Source organism: Mustela nigripes, chromosome 12, assembly GCF_022355385.1.
Source record: "Mustela nigripes isolate SB6536 chromosome 12, MUSNIG.SB6536, whole genome shotgun sequence".
Lineage (NCBI taxonomy): Eukaryota > Metazoa > Chordata > Mammalia > Carnivora > Mustelidae > Mustela > Mustela nigripes.
The window spans coordinates 44,183,347-44,200,407 of NC_081568.1; positions in this window are offsets into that span (position 1 = coordinate 44,183,347).

Genomic DNA, 17,061 nt, shown 5'->3' on the forward strand with positions numbered 1-17,061 from the left:
TCTTACGGCAACATTTAGGGCTGTACTTAAATGTCCCGGATATATTAATAATAAAAATTGCCCTAAAAATTTCCCCAAGTTTAATCAGGTTTTATTTATTTCATCTTAATTGTTTTTATTAATATGGACAAATTTAGAGCCACGCAGAAAATACAGGCACTTGTTCCTTTACTGGATTAGGGCTTAATTTTATTTTCACTGTGTCTTTTTTAAGTTGCACAATTAATGCATACAATAGTATAGATTCAGATAATATAAAAAGCAAAGGAAAAGAGGAAGCTTTCCTTACTATCCCACTGTTTGAGATGTAAGGAAAGAATGTTTTGCAAGAAACAAGGAAAAAGTTATATAAGAAATTAAAATTGGAGTTAGAAACAAAAATAAAACATAATTAGAATTAGAACCAAACAGGGAAAGAACAGTCCTTAGTAGTTCAGGTCAATTTGAGTAAAGTGTGTACTCTGACCGATTAGTGTAAAGGGAACTTCCAACAAAATTACTAATTAGATTTTTATGCTAACTAATAATAGGTAAAGTAGAAAGGTACAAAAAGTATAACTGAATAGGGTTAAAGAGAGGTATATTATTTTTTGCCAGGCACCCGCAAAGAATGTCTAGAAAAAAGCAAACTATGATATCTCTTACTAGATCTATCCAATGTTCATTAAACCCTTAGTAAAGTTCATTTAATTTAGTTATTTATATCTACATATTTTATCTTTGGTTTAAATATTAGAAATGTGTTATTTTCTTGCAGTATCAGTGTTCAACAAAATGTAGAATGCCCCTTCTTATCCTTTTCCTGTTTTTGAGGGTTGGGTGGTAGGGGATATTAATCACCTTTGCAAACCTAGTCTCAAAATCCATGTTCAAAGTGAATGCTCTATGTATTCACCAGCCTTTATGAACTGATTGATCTGTTATAAATCAATTTCTTTCCCTACATGAGACTGATCAGGTAACTGATTTTTACTTGGTTTTCATGTCAGGTTTAGGCTTATTATTTTTTTGGTCTTCATTCACATTTTGAAACAAGGATGACAATTAATAGGATCTCCTTGCTTTTTTTAAATTATTGAATAAATTTGACAGATAAAATTGTGTAAATTTAAGGTGTGTAGTGTGTTATTTCAATACATTTATATACTATAATATGATTGCTATTGTAGCAATATTTATCACATTTCATAATTATAGTACAATACTGTTACTTATATTCACTATACTGCGCATTAGATCTCTATGGCTTATTTACTACAAATAACATCAATCTTTTTCCCTTATCTCCATCCCTTTGTAACCATCATTTTATTCTCTATATTTCACAAGTTTTACCTTTTAAGATTATGCATATAAATGATAAACAATATTTGTCTTTCTCTGTCTGAATTATCTTACTTAGAATAATGTATTCAAGGTAATCCATGTTGTAAATGGCAGGATTATCTTCCTTTCTCATGGCTGAATAATATTCCACTGTGTGTATGTGTGTGTGTGTGTGTGTGTGTGTGTGTGCACGCACCCTGATATAGATAGATAGATAGATAGATAGATAGATATAAATATCAATGGATGAATGGGCAAAAGATGTCATACATATATATATATATAGACATACATACATTTGAGTTGTTTCCATATCTGGCTATTGTGAATACATTGCAATAAATATGGGAGTGTTTATGTCTCTTCAAAATCCTGTTTTCATTTCCTTTGGGTATATACCCAAAATGAAATTCCTGGATCATAAAGCAAATCAATTTGTATCTTTTTTTGGAATTCATAGTGTTTTCCATAGTGGTTGAACCAATTTGCATCACCACCAACACTGAATAAGGGATGCATTTTCCCCACATCTTCATGAGCACCTGTTGTTTCTTGTCTTCTTGATGATAGTCATTCTAACAGGTTTGAGGTGATAGCTCATTGTGGTCTTAATTTACATTCTCTTGATGAGTAGTAATGTTAAATTTCTTTTTTTTTTTAAGACTCTTTTTTAAAAAAATATTTTTATTTATTCATTTGACAGACAGAGATCGTAAGTAGGCAGAGAGGCAGGCAGAGAGAGAGAGAGAGGAAGAGGAAGCAGGCTCCCTGCTGAGCAGAGAGCCCGATGCAGGGCTCAATCCCAGGACCCTGAGATCATGACCTGAGCTGAAGGCAGAGGCTTTAACCCACTGAGCCACCCAGGTGCCCCAACGTTGAACTTCTTTTTATGTGCCTGTGGCTATCTGGTTTCAAACTCTATTGCAAAGCCACAGTAATAAAAACAGTATGGTACAGGCACAAAAATAGATTTATAAACCAATGAAGCAGAATAGAAAACCCAAAATTAAGATCTGGCAGATATAGTCAACTAGCACTTGACAAGAAAGCCAAGAATACACAATACACAGGACCAAATTGATAGTCTTTTCAACAAATTGTGCTGGGAAAATTGGAAAAACACACACATAACAATGAAATTAGACTTCGGTCTTAACACCACTCACAAAAATTAACTCAAAATGCATCAAAGACTTAAACATAAGACCCGATACTGTAAAACTCCTAGAAGAAAAGATAGAAAAGAATTCCTCAATATTGGTCTTGGCAATTGTTTTTTGGATATGACACCAAAAAATACAAACAAGAAAAGCAAAGAAAAGATCAACAAATGGGATTACATCAAACTCAAAAGTTTCTGAACAGCAAAAGAAACAATTAGCAAAATGAAAAGACAACCTACAGAATGGGAGAATTTTGTAAACTTTTAAGGGTAATATCCAAAAACAGGATTTCCTTGGTTTTATTTCTACCCACATAGCTTAATCTCCAAGTCAGAAGTTCAGTGCCATAGATAGAGAATCCCAAACAAGGGGTGTTGCTAACCTTACAAAACAAGAATATAAAATGATCCATTTTCAAGGAGCTTACAGTACTCTTTAAGAGACCACAATTATTCATGGAAAAAAAAATAAGAAAAAAAGAGAAAAGAAAAAGAATCAACCAATAGTTATAATTCTGTGAAATAGAAAGGGACACAGGGGAACTGGTAATAATCCAATTACTGTTTTTTTTTAATTTTTTATAAACATATAATGTATTTTCATCCCCGGGAGTACAGGTCTGTGAATCGCCAGGTTTACACACTTCACAGCACTCACCATAGCACATACACTCCCCAATGTACATAACCCCACCACCCTCTCCCAAACCCCCTCCCCCCAGCAATTCTCAGTTTGTTATGTGAGACTAAGAGTCACTTATGGTTTGGCTCCCTCCCAATCCCATCTTGTTTCATTCATTCTTCTCCTACCCCCTTAACCCCCCATGTTGCATCTCCACTTCCTCATATCAGGGAGATCATAGGATAGTTGTCTTTCTCTGCTAGACTTATTTCGCTAAGCATGATACCCTCTAGTTCCATCCACGTCGTCGCAAATGGCAAGATTTCATTTCTTTTGATGGCTGCATAGTATTCCATTGTGTATATATACCACATCTTCTTTATCCATTCATCTGTTGATGGACATCTAGGTTCTTTCCATAGTTTGGCTATTGTAGACATTGCTGCTATAAACATTCGGGTGCACGTGCCCCATTGGATCACTACATTTGTATCTTTAGGGTAAATACCCAGTAGTGCGATTGCTGGGTCAAAGGGTAGTTCTATTTTCAACATTTTGAGGAACCTCCAATCTGTATTCCAGAGTAGTTGCACCAGCTTGCATTCCCGCCAACAGTGTAGGAGGGTTCCCCTTTCTCCGCATCCTCACCAGCATCTGTCATTTCCTGACTTGTTGATTTTAGCCATTCTGACTGGTGTGAGGTGATATCTCATTGTGGTTTTGATTTGTATTTCCCTGATGCCGAGTGATATGGAGCACTTTTTCATGTGTCTTTTGGCTATCTGGATGTCTTCTTTGCAGAAATGTCTGTTCATGTCTTCTGCCCATTTCTTGATTGGATTATTTGTTCTTTGGGTGTTGAGTTTGATAAGTGCTTCATATATATTAGATACTAGCCCTTTATCTGATATGTCATTTGCAAATATCTTCTCCCATTCTGTCAGCTGTCTTTTGGTTTTGTAAACTGTTTCCTTTGCTGTGCAAAAGCTTTTGACCTTGATGAAATCCCAATAGTTCATTTTTGTCTTTGCTTCCCTTGCGTTTGGTGATGTTCCTAGGAAGATATTGCTGCGGCTGAGGTCAAAGAGGTTGCTGCCTGTGTTCTCCTCAAGGATTTTGATGGATTCCTTTCGCACATTGAGGTCCTTCATCCATTTTGAGTCTATTTTCATGTGTGGTGTAAGGAAATGGTCCAATTTCATTTTTCGGCATGTGGCTGTCCAATTTTCCCAACACCATTTGTTGAAGAGGCTGTCTTTTTCCCATTGGAGATTCTTTTCTGCTTTGTTGAAGATTAGTTGACCATAGAGTTGAGGGTCTATTTCTGGGCTCTCTATTCTGTTCCATTGATCTATGTGTCTGTTTTTGTGCCAGTACCATGCTGCCTTGATGATGAGAGCTTTGTAATAGAGCTTGAAGTCGGGAATTGTGATGCCACCAACTTTGGCTTTCTTTTTCAATATTCCTTTGGATATTCAAGGTCTTTTCTGGTTCCATATAAATTTTAGGATTATTTGTTCCATTTCTTTGAAAAAGATGGATGGTACTTTGATAGGAATTGCATTAAATGTGTAGAATGCCTTAGGTAGCATAGATATTTTCACATTGTTTTTTCTTCCAATCCGGTAGCATGGCATTTTTTCCCATTTCTTTGTGTCTTCCTCAATTTCTTTCATGAGTACTTTATAGTTTTCTGAGTATAGATTCTTAGCCTCTTTGGTTAGGTTTATTCCTAGGTATCTTATAGTTTTGGGTGCAATTATAAATGGGATTGACTCCTTAATTTCTCTTTCTTCTGTCTTGTTGGTGGTATAGAGAAATGCAACTGATTTCTGTGCATTGATTTTATATCCTGACACTTTACTGAATTCCTGTATAAGTTTTAGCAGTTTTGGAGTGGAGTCTTTTGGGTTTTCCACATATAGTATCATATCATCTGCAAAGAGTGATAATTTGACTTTTTCTTTGCCGATCTGGATGCCTTTAATTTCCTTTTGTTGTCTGATTGCTGAGGCTAGGACTTCTAGTACTATGTTGAATACAGTGGTGATAATGGACATCCCTGCCGTGTTCCTGACCTTAGCAGAAAGCTTTCAGTTTTTCTACATTGAGAATGATATTTGCAGTAGGTTTGTCATAGATGGCTTTGATAATATTGAGGTATGTGCCCTCTATCCCTACACTTTGAAGAGTTTTGATCAGGAAGGGATGCTGTACTTTGTCAAATGCTTTTTCAGCATCTATTGAGAGTATCATATGGTTCTTGTTCTTTCTCTTATTAATGTATTGTATCACATTGATTGATTTGCGGATGTTGAACCAACCTTGCAGCACTGGGATAAATCCCACTTGGTCGTGGTGAATAATCCTTTTAATGTACTGTTGAATCCTATTGGCTAGTATTTTGGTGAGAATTTTTGCATCTGTGTTCATCAAGGATATTGGTCTGTAGTTCTCTTTTTTGTTGGGATCCTTGTCTGGTTTTGGGATCAAGGTGATGCTGGCCTCATAAAATGAGTTTGGAAGTTTTCCTTCCATTTCTATTCTTTGGGACAGTTTCAGGAGAATAGGAATTAGTTCTTCTTTAAACGTTTGGTAGAATTCCCCCGGGAAGCCGTCTGGCCCCAGTCTTTTGTTTGTTTGGAGTATTTGATGACTGTTTCAATCTCCTTACTGGTTATGGGTCTGTTCAGGTTTTCTATTTCTTCGTGGTTCAGTTGTGGTAGTTTATATGTCTCTAGAAATGCATCCATTTCTTCCAGATTGTGAAATTTGTTTGTGTAGAGTTGCTCATAATATACTCTTATAATTGTTTGTATTTCTTTGGTATTAGTTGTGATCTCTCCTCTTTCATTCATGATTTTATTTATTTGGGTCCTTTCTCTTTTCTTTTTGATAAGTCTGGCCAGGGGTTTATCAATCTTATTAATTCTTTCAAAGAACCAGCTCCTAGTTTCATTAATTTGTTCTATTGTTTTTTTGGTTTCTATTTCATTGATTTCTGCTCTGATCACTATGATTTCTCTTCTCCTGCTGGGTTTAGGGTTTCTTTCTTGTTCTTTCTCCAGCTCCTTTAGGTGTAGGGTTAGGTTGTGTACCTAAGACCTTTCTTGTTTCTTGAGAAAGGCTTGAACCGCTATATATTTTCCTCTCAGGACTGCCTTTGTTGTGTCCCACAGATTTTGAACAGTTGTGTTTTCATTATCATTTGTTTCCATGAATTTTTTCAATTCTTCTTTAATTTTCTGGTTGACCCATTCATTCTTGAGAAGGATGCTGTTTAGTCTCCATGTATTTGGGTTCTTTCCAAATTTCTTCTTGTGATTGAATTCTAGCGTCAGAACATTGTGGTCTGAAAATATGCAGGGAATGATCCCAAGCTTTTGATACCGCTTGAGACCTGATTTAGGACCCAGGATGTGATCTATTCTGGAGAATGTTCCATGTGCACCAGAGAAGAATGTGTATTCTGTTGCTTTGGGATGAAATGTTCTGAATATATCTGTGATGTCCATCTGGTCCAGTGTGTCATTTAAGGCCTTTATTTCTTTGTTGATTTTTGCTTGGATGATCTGTCCATTTCAGTGAGGGGGAGTGTTAAAGTTCCCTACTATTATTGTATTATTGTTGATATGTTTCTTTGATTTTGTTATTAATTGGTTTATATAGTTGGCTGCTCCCACGTTAGGGGCATAGATATTTAAAATCGTTAGATCTTCGGGGCACCTGGGTGGCTCAGTGGGTTAAAATTGTTAGATCTTCTTGTTGGACAGATCCTTTGAGTATGATATAATGTCCTTCCTCATCCTTTATTATAGTCTTTGGCTTCAAATCTAATTGATATGATATAAGGATTGCCACCCCTGCATTCTTCTGATGTCCATTAGCCTGGTAAATTGTTTTCCACCCCCTCACTTTAAATCTGGAGGTGTCTTCGGGTCTGAAATGAGTTTCTTGTAAGCAATTACTGGGGTTTTAGTCAAGTTATTTCCTCTCCCTGGGCAGCAGTTTTCCCTTTTTTACATAAATTAAATTACACTAATGATTTCTAGGTTGCTATACTCTCAATCTAGTGAAATTTCAAAAAAATCAAATTTAGATGACCAAGATAGTATCTGTAGCCTTTGGTTTTGTCAAGTAAAAAAATTGAAAATAACTTCTATCAATCAGCATTATTTCATTAATAAAAAAATATTTTAACACCAGAAAAAGGAATAATCACAGAATAAAAAATGGCTTTTTCCAAAATGGGAGACTGCATTTACTTACTCAAAATATACATATTGAAGGCTCATTTTGTGCTATGCTTCTCCTGGTGGTTAGGAAATACTGGTGAAGAAGCCAACAAGTCTTAATGGAGATCACATGAAGGAGATTAGGGAGTGGCAACTTTTGCAATCTACCCATTGTACTGATTTATTTATTCATTTCACCAGGAACTAGTGGAAACGTGCAAACACCCATTCTTGGACCAGCACTGAGAAATCACTGGTCCATAAGATCAGTAGTTCCCAGATTGATCCTATGGTTAATAACATTCAGCATCTCTATCATAAATAAAAAGTCAGAACAGGGAATTACCAATGTTGGTCAGAAAAATTTAAACTCCGTGAAAGAATTTAAGAAAACAGAAAGCATTTTATTTTGATTTTAGGTTGGGGGGAAATGAGGTAAATAAGAAAATGTTCAACTTTCCTTGGAATTCATTTTTCCACTCACTGGCCAGAACAGTAATACATTCAAGATATTACTGGTTATCGCTACTATGCTCATGGTATTGGCTACTCTGGTAATGTAGCACAGGGGATAACATTCAAACTTCCACAGGATACTGATAGAAAGGGATGACATTCTATTTCCAGGAGGTAATAGAAGGCAATTTCTCTTAATTTTGGTACCTTGTTTGTCTTAGAAGATGTGATTTTATATAAATATAAAGTTTTGTTTTAGCGAGAGAGCGTGATCTGGGGAGGAGGGTCAGAGGGTGAGAGAGGATCCCAAGCAGGCTTCACTCCCAGCACGGAAACCAAGAGAGGGCTTATTCTCATAACCCTTAGGAAGATGTGAGTATAAAGCCACTGGTGCTAACTTGTCCAACTTTTCTTCAGGTGTGAACAAGATGAGTGAATATACAGATTGCAATCACTGGATGACTCATGTTGCCATTTTTCCATGTGACGAACGCCCCGAGAAATTCATTTCTGGGTTTCTGGAATAATTATTTACAATGAAGAAGAGTGATCAAGTGATTTTCCATGGCTTTTACAGCATCATTCTCTTAGCAATGAGATAGATAAGATGGAGTTCTCATCCCTTACCCTAAAGTTTTGGCTGAACCAGAACTAACATCCAGAATAAGTTGCTTGAGAAAAAATTAAAATGCATATAACTAGAGAAGACATTCAAGCCTACTGAGCTGACAAGGATAAGGGTAGGAGGGGATGGAAGTGGACTTGTAGCGTAAGTAAGTATAGATGGGGCACAAATCATGCCAGCATTGAGTCATGACAGGGATGACTAAAAGACACTCAGTTGTCATTGAGAAGAACAAAGAGAAAGACAGTGTAATAATGATGCTTAAGTACAAGAACATGTTAACTAGGAAAGCCATTGACATTAACTCAGGGAACATGGAGACCTTTGTTCTAGTCCTGATTCTATGACTAATTCACTGTATGACATTGGAAAAATCACCTGCCTTCTTTCTAATTCAGTTATCTCTGCTATATGCTTTGGGTAAATTAAGTTACACTGTTCTGTGGGATATATCTGTATGCAATTAGGAAGCAATATAGTTGGTGGTAAGAGCAAAGATATTGTAGTCAAACAGACAAGGGTTCAAGTCACAGACCTACCACTCACCAGCCACATAGCTAAGAGCTATTTACTCTTGCCTAATTATCTTAACTAGATAAATGGGATTAAGAATAATACAAACATCATATGGTTTTGTGAGGAATAAAAAAATACACATGTAGGAGCACCAGGGTTCAGTCAGTTGGGCATCTGCTTTCAGCTCAGGTCATGTTTCCAGGGTCCTGGGATCGAGCCCTACTCGATGGGAGCCTGCCACTACCCCTCCTCCCTACTCATGCTCTCTTCTTGCTGTGTGTGTCTCTCAAATTAAAAAAAAAAAAAAAATCTTAAAAAAAATGCACATGTAAAGCTCTTAGTTTAATACCAGACACATAATACCATTATTACTTGTAGCCACTACAGACTTACTTTTCAGGTTAAATCCTCACCTGGCGGCAGCTACAGCAAAGATTCAGTATCTTCAGGCCCTTTTGCTTAACATGTGCCTATACAAAATAACAAACCCACCAACCTAATTGAAGGAAGTGAGTTCTCAGAGTTATCAACAGATACGAAAACTAGCCAGCATATTTCCCCTTGGGCTTATTACTAATGCTAGTTAGTAATAAGTAATAAGATATATTACTTATTAACTATATATAATAATATTATGTATAATAACATGTATATTATACTAATTATGTATAATATATTATATTGCATATATAATATACTAACATTTACATATACAAACACACACACATACAAGCAACCACATATACATCCACACACACATATATAAACTAGAGATCACATGGTTTGCACCTTGTTCTGGCTCCTGTGTGTCGCCTGCCTTCGGTAATGCGGCTGGAGCAAAAGAGATGTTAAATGCCACAGGGCTAGGGAAAACAGACAAAGGCAACTTCTGTTTCATTTAAGTAGTAATCTTTTCTGGCAGAAATATGAGGCAGCTCCAGCGTCTTTCCTCTGGAAAGACAGGTCAATTTCCATATATTTAGTATTGTATAAAATTTTTACATAGTAAAACTTATTTAATTTAACAAATAATTATGACATACTGATCATAACTGAGGCACAGTGTTTGCACTGTGCAAGTAACAGGAGTTTATAAGATATTTTCCCCTGTTCTCACCTCCCTTCATCACTCTCTACTTACACAAATATGCCCTCCCCCACCACACACATGCATGTGCATTTAGAAAATTGAAAAAGCATGAAATACGAAGTGGTTGTTCAAGTCCCCTCCCCCACCAGCAGTATCAATATCACCTGGGATTCTTTTAGAAATGCAAATATTCAGTCCCTACTCCTGATTTTTAGAATCAAAAACTATGGGGTTAGTTCCCAGAAATCACTGTTTTAACAAGCCCTCTAGGGGATTCTGATATACATTCACATTTGAGAAAAATTCTCAAACAGAACTTTACACTGAATACCTCTTGCAAAAGAGAAAAGTCATCAAGTCAAAGGGAAGAGAGTAAGAGAAGAACAGATAAAAGTTACAAAAACAATCAGACAATGATTAAGAAAAGGGCAATAAATACACACTCATCATAATTACTTTAAATATAAATGGACTAAATGTTCCAATCAAAAGATGCAGGGTGGTTGAATGGATAAAAATAAAAGATCCATCTATATTCTACCTACAAGAGACACAAAACTCAGATCTAACAATTCACTTCAGATCACAAGACAAACACAGACTAAAAGTGAAGGGATGGAAAAAGAGGCTCCAAGCAAATATTTTTACCTTTAATTGCTATACCGTCTTATTGGACTGATTCTGATCCCTTTATCATTATGTAATACCCTTTGTCTCTCATTTCACGTTTTGTTGCATTTATTTTGTCTGATATAAGGATTGCTCCCCTGGTTTTCTTTGTTTCCATTTTATAAATTTTTGTGTATCCTTAACTAATTATTGTAGATATAGTTTTACTACTTTTGCCTTTTAATCTTCATACTAGATTTATAAGTGGTTGATCTATTATCTTTTTATGTTTGCCTTTACTAGTGAGATTTTTTCCATATATAGGCTTATGTATAAATATATATTTTTCCATATTTTATATATATATAATTATATATAATATAAATTTATATATTTATATAAATTTTTATATATATTATTTATATATATAATAGCTAAGCCTTCTCTTTTCCATTTAAACAAGTACCTTTAAAACTTATTGTAAAACCAGTTTAGTGGTGATGAACTCTAATTTTTGCTTGTCTGGAACACTTCACCTCTCTTTCAATTCTGGAATGATAATCTTAACCATGTAGAGTATTGTTGTTTAGGTAAGTTTTTTGTTGTTGTTGTTTTTATTTTTATTTTTTCCCTTTCAGTACTTTGAATATATTGTGCCACTTTCTTCTGGCCTACAAAGTTTCTGCTGAAAAATAAGCTGATAGCTTTATAGGCATCCCTTTATTTATAACCTGTTACTTTTTCCTTGCTGCTTTTAAGATTCTTTATCTTTACTTTTTTATATTTTAATTATAATGTATCTTGGTGTAGCTCTCTTTGGGTTCATCTTGTTGGAACTTCCTTCACTTAGTGAAAGGAGGAATGAATACAGAAGATGCGGTCCATATACACAACAGAATATTACTCAGCCATCGGAAAGAATGAATATCCAACATTTGCATCAGCATGAATGGAACTGGAAGAGATTATGCTAAGTGAAATTAAGTCAAGCAGAGAAAGACAATTATCATGTGGTTTCACTTATTTGTGAAACATAAGGAACAGCATGGAGCACATAAGGTGAAGGAAGGGAAAAATGAAGGGAGCAGAAATCAGAGGGGGAGATGAACTATGAGAGACTATGGACTCCAGGAAACAATCTGAGGGTTTTAGAGGGGAGAGGCGTGGGCAGATGGGTGAGCCCAGTGATGAGTATTAAGGAGGGCATGTATTACATGGAGCACTGTGTGTTATACACAAACAAAGAATCATGGAACACTACATCAAAAACTAATGATGTACTGTATGGTGACTAACTTAACATAATAAAAACCTATTAAAAAATAAAACAGAAGAAATAATTATTCCTATTCAGTTGCTCATTGAAATGCCATCATCCTTAATTTTTTATTGTTCCATCTTCTGACATAACTCAACAAAATGATTTAGTAGTTGTTGTTTTCTCTTTCTCTCTCTCTCTCTGCCTGATAATTTCATAAGCTCTAGTTGTTTCAGAAGGATAATGATTCACCTCAGGTTTGGTGCTTGCTAGATCCTTTCTCCATTAGTCTAGTGATAACCTCAGCTTGTACCTTCAGATAAAAGAAGGACTTTAATAAAAAAGAAATGAGCATGACTCTATTTTTCTAGAAGTGAAGTCCCTTATTTCACCATGTTTTAATTAAGCAATAAGTTAGATGTCAAGAGCAATTACAGCCTTGAAGGTCAAAGCTTGCTTAATTAAAAAACTGGAAGGACTGGGGCACCCGGGTGGCTCAGTGGGTTAGGGCCTCTGCCTTCTGCTCGGGTCATGATCCCAGGGTCCTGGGATCGAGCCCCGCATCGGGCTCTCTGCTTAGCGGGGGGCGGCCTGCTTCCTCCTCTCTCTCTGCCTGCCTCTCTGTCTACTTGTGATCTCTGTCTGTCAAATAAATAAATAAAATATTTAAAAAATATATATTTAAAAAGAATTGGAAGGACTTCTTGTTCAACTATTTTGAAAGCACTGGAGACCTTTCAAATCCACCTGTGGAGTGTAAGAAAATGAAGTTGTGGCCAAAGAGGATAATACTTTGCCTTGGAATTCAGACTCATGTTCCCTCCTGCTGGGCTGCACTGGCCTCTACAAAGCCTGTAAATTTGATACACAAATTGAAGTATGGCATTATGACCCAAATCAGAAACAGGTTAATGTTCCAAAAGTGCTTTTAAGTGGCAGAGAACTTTAGCATTTATTAAGTTTTAGCAGGTGGGAAGCAAATGTTCCAAATATTAGATATTCAGTGGGTCCTTTTTCCTGGGTATATTGTCATTTCTTCAGGTGTGACCCTAGAAACACCACTGTTAGAAGCCTTTTAAGAGTTTGATACAATGTGGACTCTATGGACCTGCCCCAAATCAATGAATCAGAATCACTGGGAATGGGCCCGTAGAATCTAAATTTCACTAGATCCCCTAGATGATTCCTATGCACACTAAAATTTGAGGAACTACAAATCTAATCCTTTCCTCATTTTATCAGTGAGAAACTAGGATCCAGAGAAATGCACCAGCTCTGCTAACCACTTCAAAGTCAGAATTACAACCCATGTCTTCTCAATTTCAGATTCTTTTCCACCAACAAACCAGACTATCCAGGTAAACCCACACAACCAGGTTTTCCTATAGTTAGGTTTGAGGAGCACACTTGCCCCAAAGGATTCTTCATACTATTTGTCACGACGATTAATAATATTCCTATATTCAATTTAAAAGGTCTTAGCAATCTTCTATCACAATCCCGAGAGCCATTCCTCTCAATCCATTGTTATTTCTTTTGTGTCTTCTCACAATTATATTTCTATCAATAACATTTATTGATACTTTGGATTTTAGCACTCCGAGATATTCCTGAATTTAAAGGTCATTCTCTAAACATTCCTACAATGATGCTTTTTTGGCCCCTACTGTCTAAATAATACAAGCACCAAGATGTAGTGGATCCTGTCATATAAATTTATGCAACAAAGAACTGCAGAAAGAGTACAGACTTAAGAGTCAGAATATTTGGTTCCTAATCCTTTCTCAATCACAAATTCACTTCAGGTGGGTCATTTCCCTTCCAAGCCTCTATTTCCTCATTTGTGAAAAGAAGGAACAGTTTTATAAAATAGGCCCCTTTCAATTCTTTCATTCTGTAAAGGAAAACAGAAAAACTAGGACCTGTGCTGTCATTAACTCACATTGTTCCTGAGGAGTGTGAACAATTAGGAGAATGCAAATGTCTCTAATTATATCGGGATGCCAAAGAAACACCTGTCAGTATATTCCATTATTCCTCTGGTGAGGAACTCTAAGAACTGCTGAGTTCTCTTTGGTTAAAGGGGCAGAAATGAATGAGCTCCCCGTGGAGGATGCTGAATAGATCCCAGCATTTGTGTAGGGGGTCAGAAGAGACTTCAGGGAAAAAAGTATCTCTAGAGGATTTAGTCCACCTATGCTTTTTCTGCAAAGACTAAGGAGGCTAGGAAGAAACAGCCTTCTCAAAGAAGCTGAGTAGAAAATTGATTCAAAGTGCAGGAAGTTCAGCTTCAAACAAGCTGTGGCTAAACAATTCAAGCTAATTAAAGCATTCTCAAATGAATCAGGAAGAAATGCATGTGTGAGTTTTGTTTCTCTTCAATAATTCCAGTTTAAAAAAAAAAAAAAAAGGAAAGAAAGAAGAAAAAAAGCTAATAGAAATGTGCCCTGAGCATCTAATTACCAACAGGACCTTCTGAAATGTCAATGTGTGATGAATGAAATGTAGACAGTGAAAATGTGTAGACCTGCAGACAAAAAAGCCGGATTTGAATTTTATCTGCCATGTCTTGGTAGTGTGCTTATACATAAATGCAGTATATAAATTGCTGGATGCTTCTAAGGCTTCCTTTCTTTCTCATAGACTGGGATTAATAATGCCTTCCCAACCTCTCTCAAGTGATACAAAAGGGACAAAAGTAAGAGTCGGTAGGATATAGTCATATTAAACTGTTTTATTCAAGTGTAAGGATAAATAATATGGCTATTACCGAGATAGTCCTAACATGGTGATGATCATATTATTTCAACATATATAGAAATGTATATGTTAATAGTATTTAGAGTTTATGTTAATAGTATTTATTTTAGAGTTTTATATATATATGTTCTTCAGTGAGATTAATCTACAACTTTTTTTTCTTTTTTTCTCTTTTGTGGACAGCAAAGCAAAGTTTATTGAGTGACAGTACAGAACTCCCAAAAAGGGAGGGGTCCCAAGAGGGTTGCTTTGATCTACCACTTTTATTCTTCATAAATTCTTTGCTTGCCTAATAAAATATGTTGAGAAGTATATTCTTTTTTCTATTCACTGAAGAGTTTCTTTTGTAAGATTAAAATTACTTTTCTCCCAAAATGTTTGGAAAAATTCTCCAGTAATGCCTTTTGACTTTGGAGTTAACTTGTAGAAAGATTTTTAATTAAATATTTTAGTACTTTAATTACTTTAATGAGTATAAGATTATTCAGTCTTCTTTTTTCTTCTGGGTCAAATTTGAAAGATTTTTTTTAATTTAGTGGCATAAAATCATATCATATAACTCATTACTCTTTTAATATTGACAGCATTGAAAGATGTTATATTTTCATAATTATTAGTTATTTGTGTCTTATCTTTTTATTTTCTTAATTTATTTTTTTCAGTGTTCCAAAATTCATTGTTTATACACCACACCCAGTTTTCCATGCAATATATGCCCTCCATAATACCCACCACCATGCTCACCCAACCCCACACCCCTCTCCCTTCCAAAACCCTCAGTTTGTTTCTCAGAGTCCACAATCTCTCATGGTTTGTCTCTCCCTCCAATTTTCCCCCACTCACTTCTCTCCATCTCCCAATGTCTTCCATGTTATTCCTTATGTTCCACAAGTAAGTGAAACCATATAGCAATTGACTCTCTCTACTTGACTTATTTCACTCTTCCAGTCCCATGCATGTTGATACAAAATTTGAGTATTCATCCTTTCGGATGGAAGCATAATACTCCATTGTATATACAGACCACATCTTCCTTATCCATTCGTCCGTTGAAGGGCATCTTGGTTCTTTCCACAGTTTGGTGACTATGGCCATTGCTGCTATGAACATTGGGGTACAGATGGCCCTTCTTTTCACTACATCTGTATCTTTTCACTACATCTGTATCTTTTCACTACATCTGTAAATACCCAATAATGCAATTGCAGGGTCATAGGGTAGCTCTCTTTTTAATTTCCTAAGGAATCTCCACACTGTTTTCCAAAGTGGCTGCACCAACTTGCATTCCCACCAACGGTGTAAGAGGGTTCCCCTTTCTCCACACCCTCTGCAACACTTGTTGTTTACTGTCTTGTTAATTTTGACCATTCTAACTGGTATAAGGTGGTATCTCAGTGTGGTTTTGATTTGAATCTCCCTGACGGCTAACAATGATGAACATTTTTTCATGTGTCTGTTAGCCATTTGTATGTCTTCATTGGAGAAGTATCTGTTCATGTCTTCTGCCCATTTTTTGACTTGATTATCTGTTTTGTGTGTGTTGAGTTTGAGTTCTTTATAGATCTTGGATATCAGCCCTTTGTCTATACTGTCATTTGCAAATATCTTCTCCCATTCTGTCGGTTGCCTCTTTGTTTTGTTGACTGTTTCCTTTGCTGTGCAGAAGCTTTTGTCTTGATGAAGTCCCAAAAGTTCATTTTCCCTTTTGTTTCCTTTGCCTTTAGAGACATATCTTGAAAGAAGTTGCTGTGGCCAATGTTGAAGAGGTTACTGCCTATGTTCTCCTCTAGGATTTTGATAGATTCCTGCCTTGAGTTGAGGACTTTTATCCATTTCAAGTTTAACTTGTGTATGGTGTAAGAAAATGGTCGAGTTTCATTCTTCTACACATAGCTGTCCAATTTTCCCTAGCACCATTTATGGAAGAGACCGTCTTTTTTCCTGCTTTGTCAAAGATCATTTGACGATAGAATTGAGGGTCCATATCTGGGCTCTCTACTGTGTTCCACTGGTCTATGTGTCTGTTTTTATGCCAGTACCATGCTGCTTGGTGATCACAGCTTTGTAGTAAAGCTTGAAATCAGACAGCGTGATGCCCCCAGTTTTGTTTTTCTTTGTCAACATTTCCTTAGCAATTCTCTTTTTGATCAATCTCAGCAGTGGTTGATCAACTTAAGTGTTTCAAAAAAAAAGCAATTTTTTGATTTGTTGATTCTATTATGTCCTTGCAATCTTCTTAATTAATTTCTACTGTTATCCTCTTCCCTTTTCTTGTATTTGTTTTACTATTTTTTCTAACATCATTAGGTAGATGCTTAGTTTATTTCTTTTCAGTCTTTCTTAACTTCTACTATATAAACTTTTAACTATGAATTTCCCTCTAATCACTGTTTTAGCTGTAT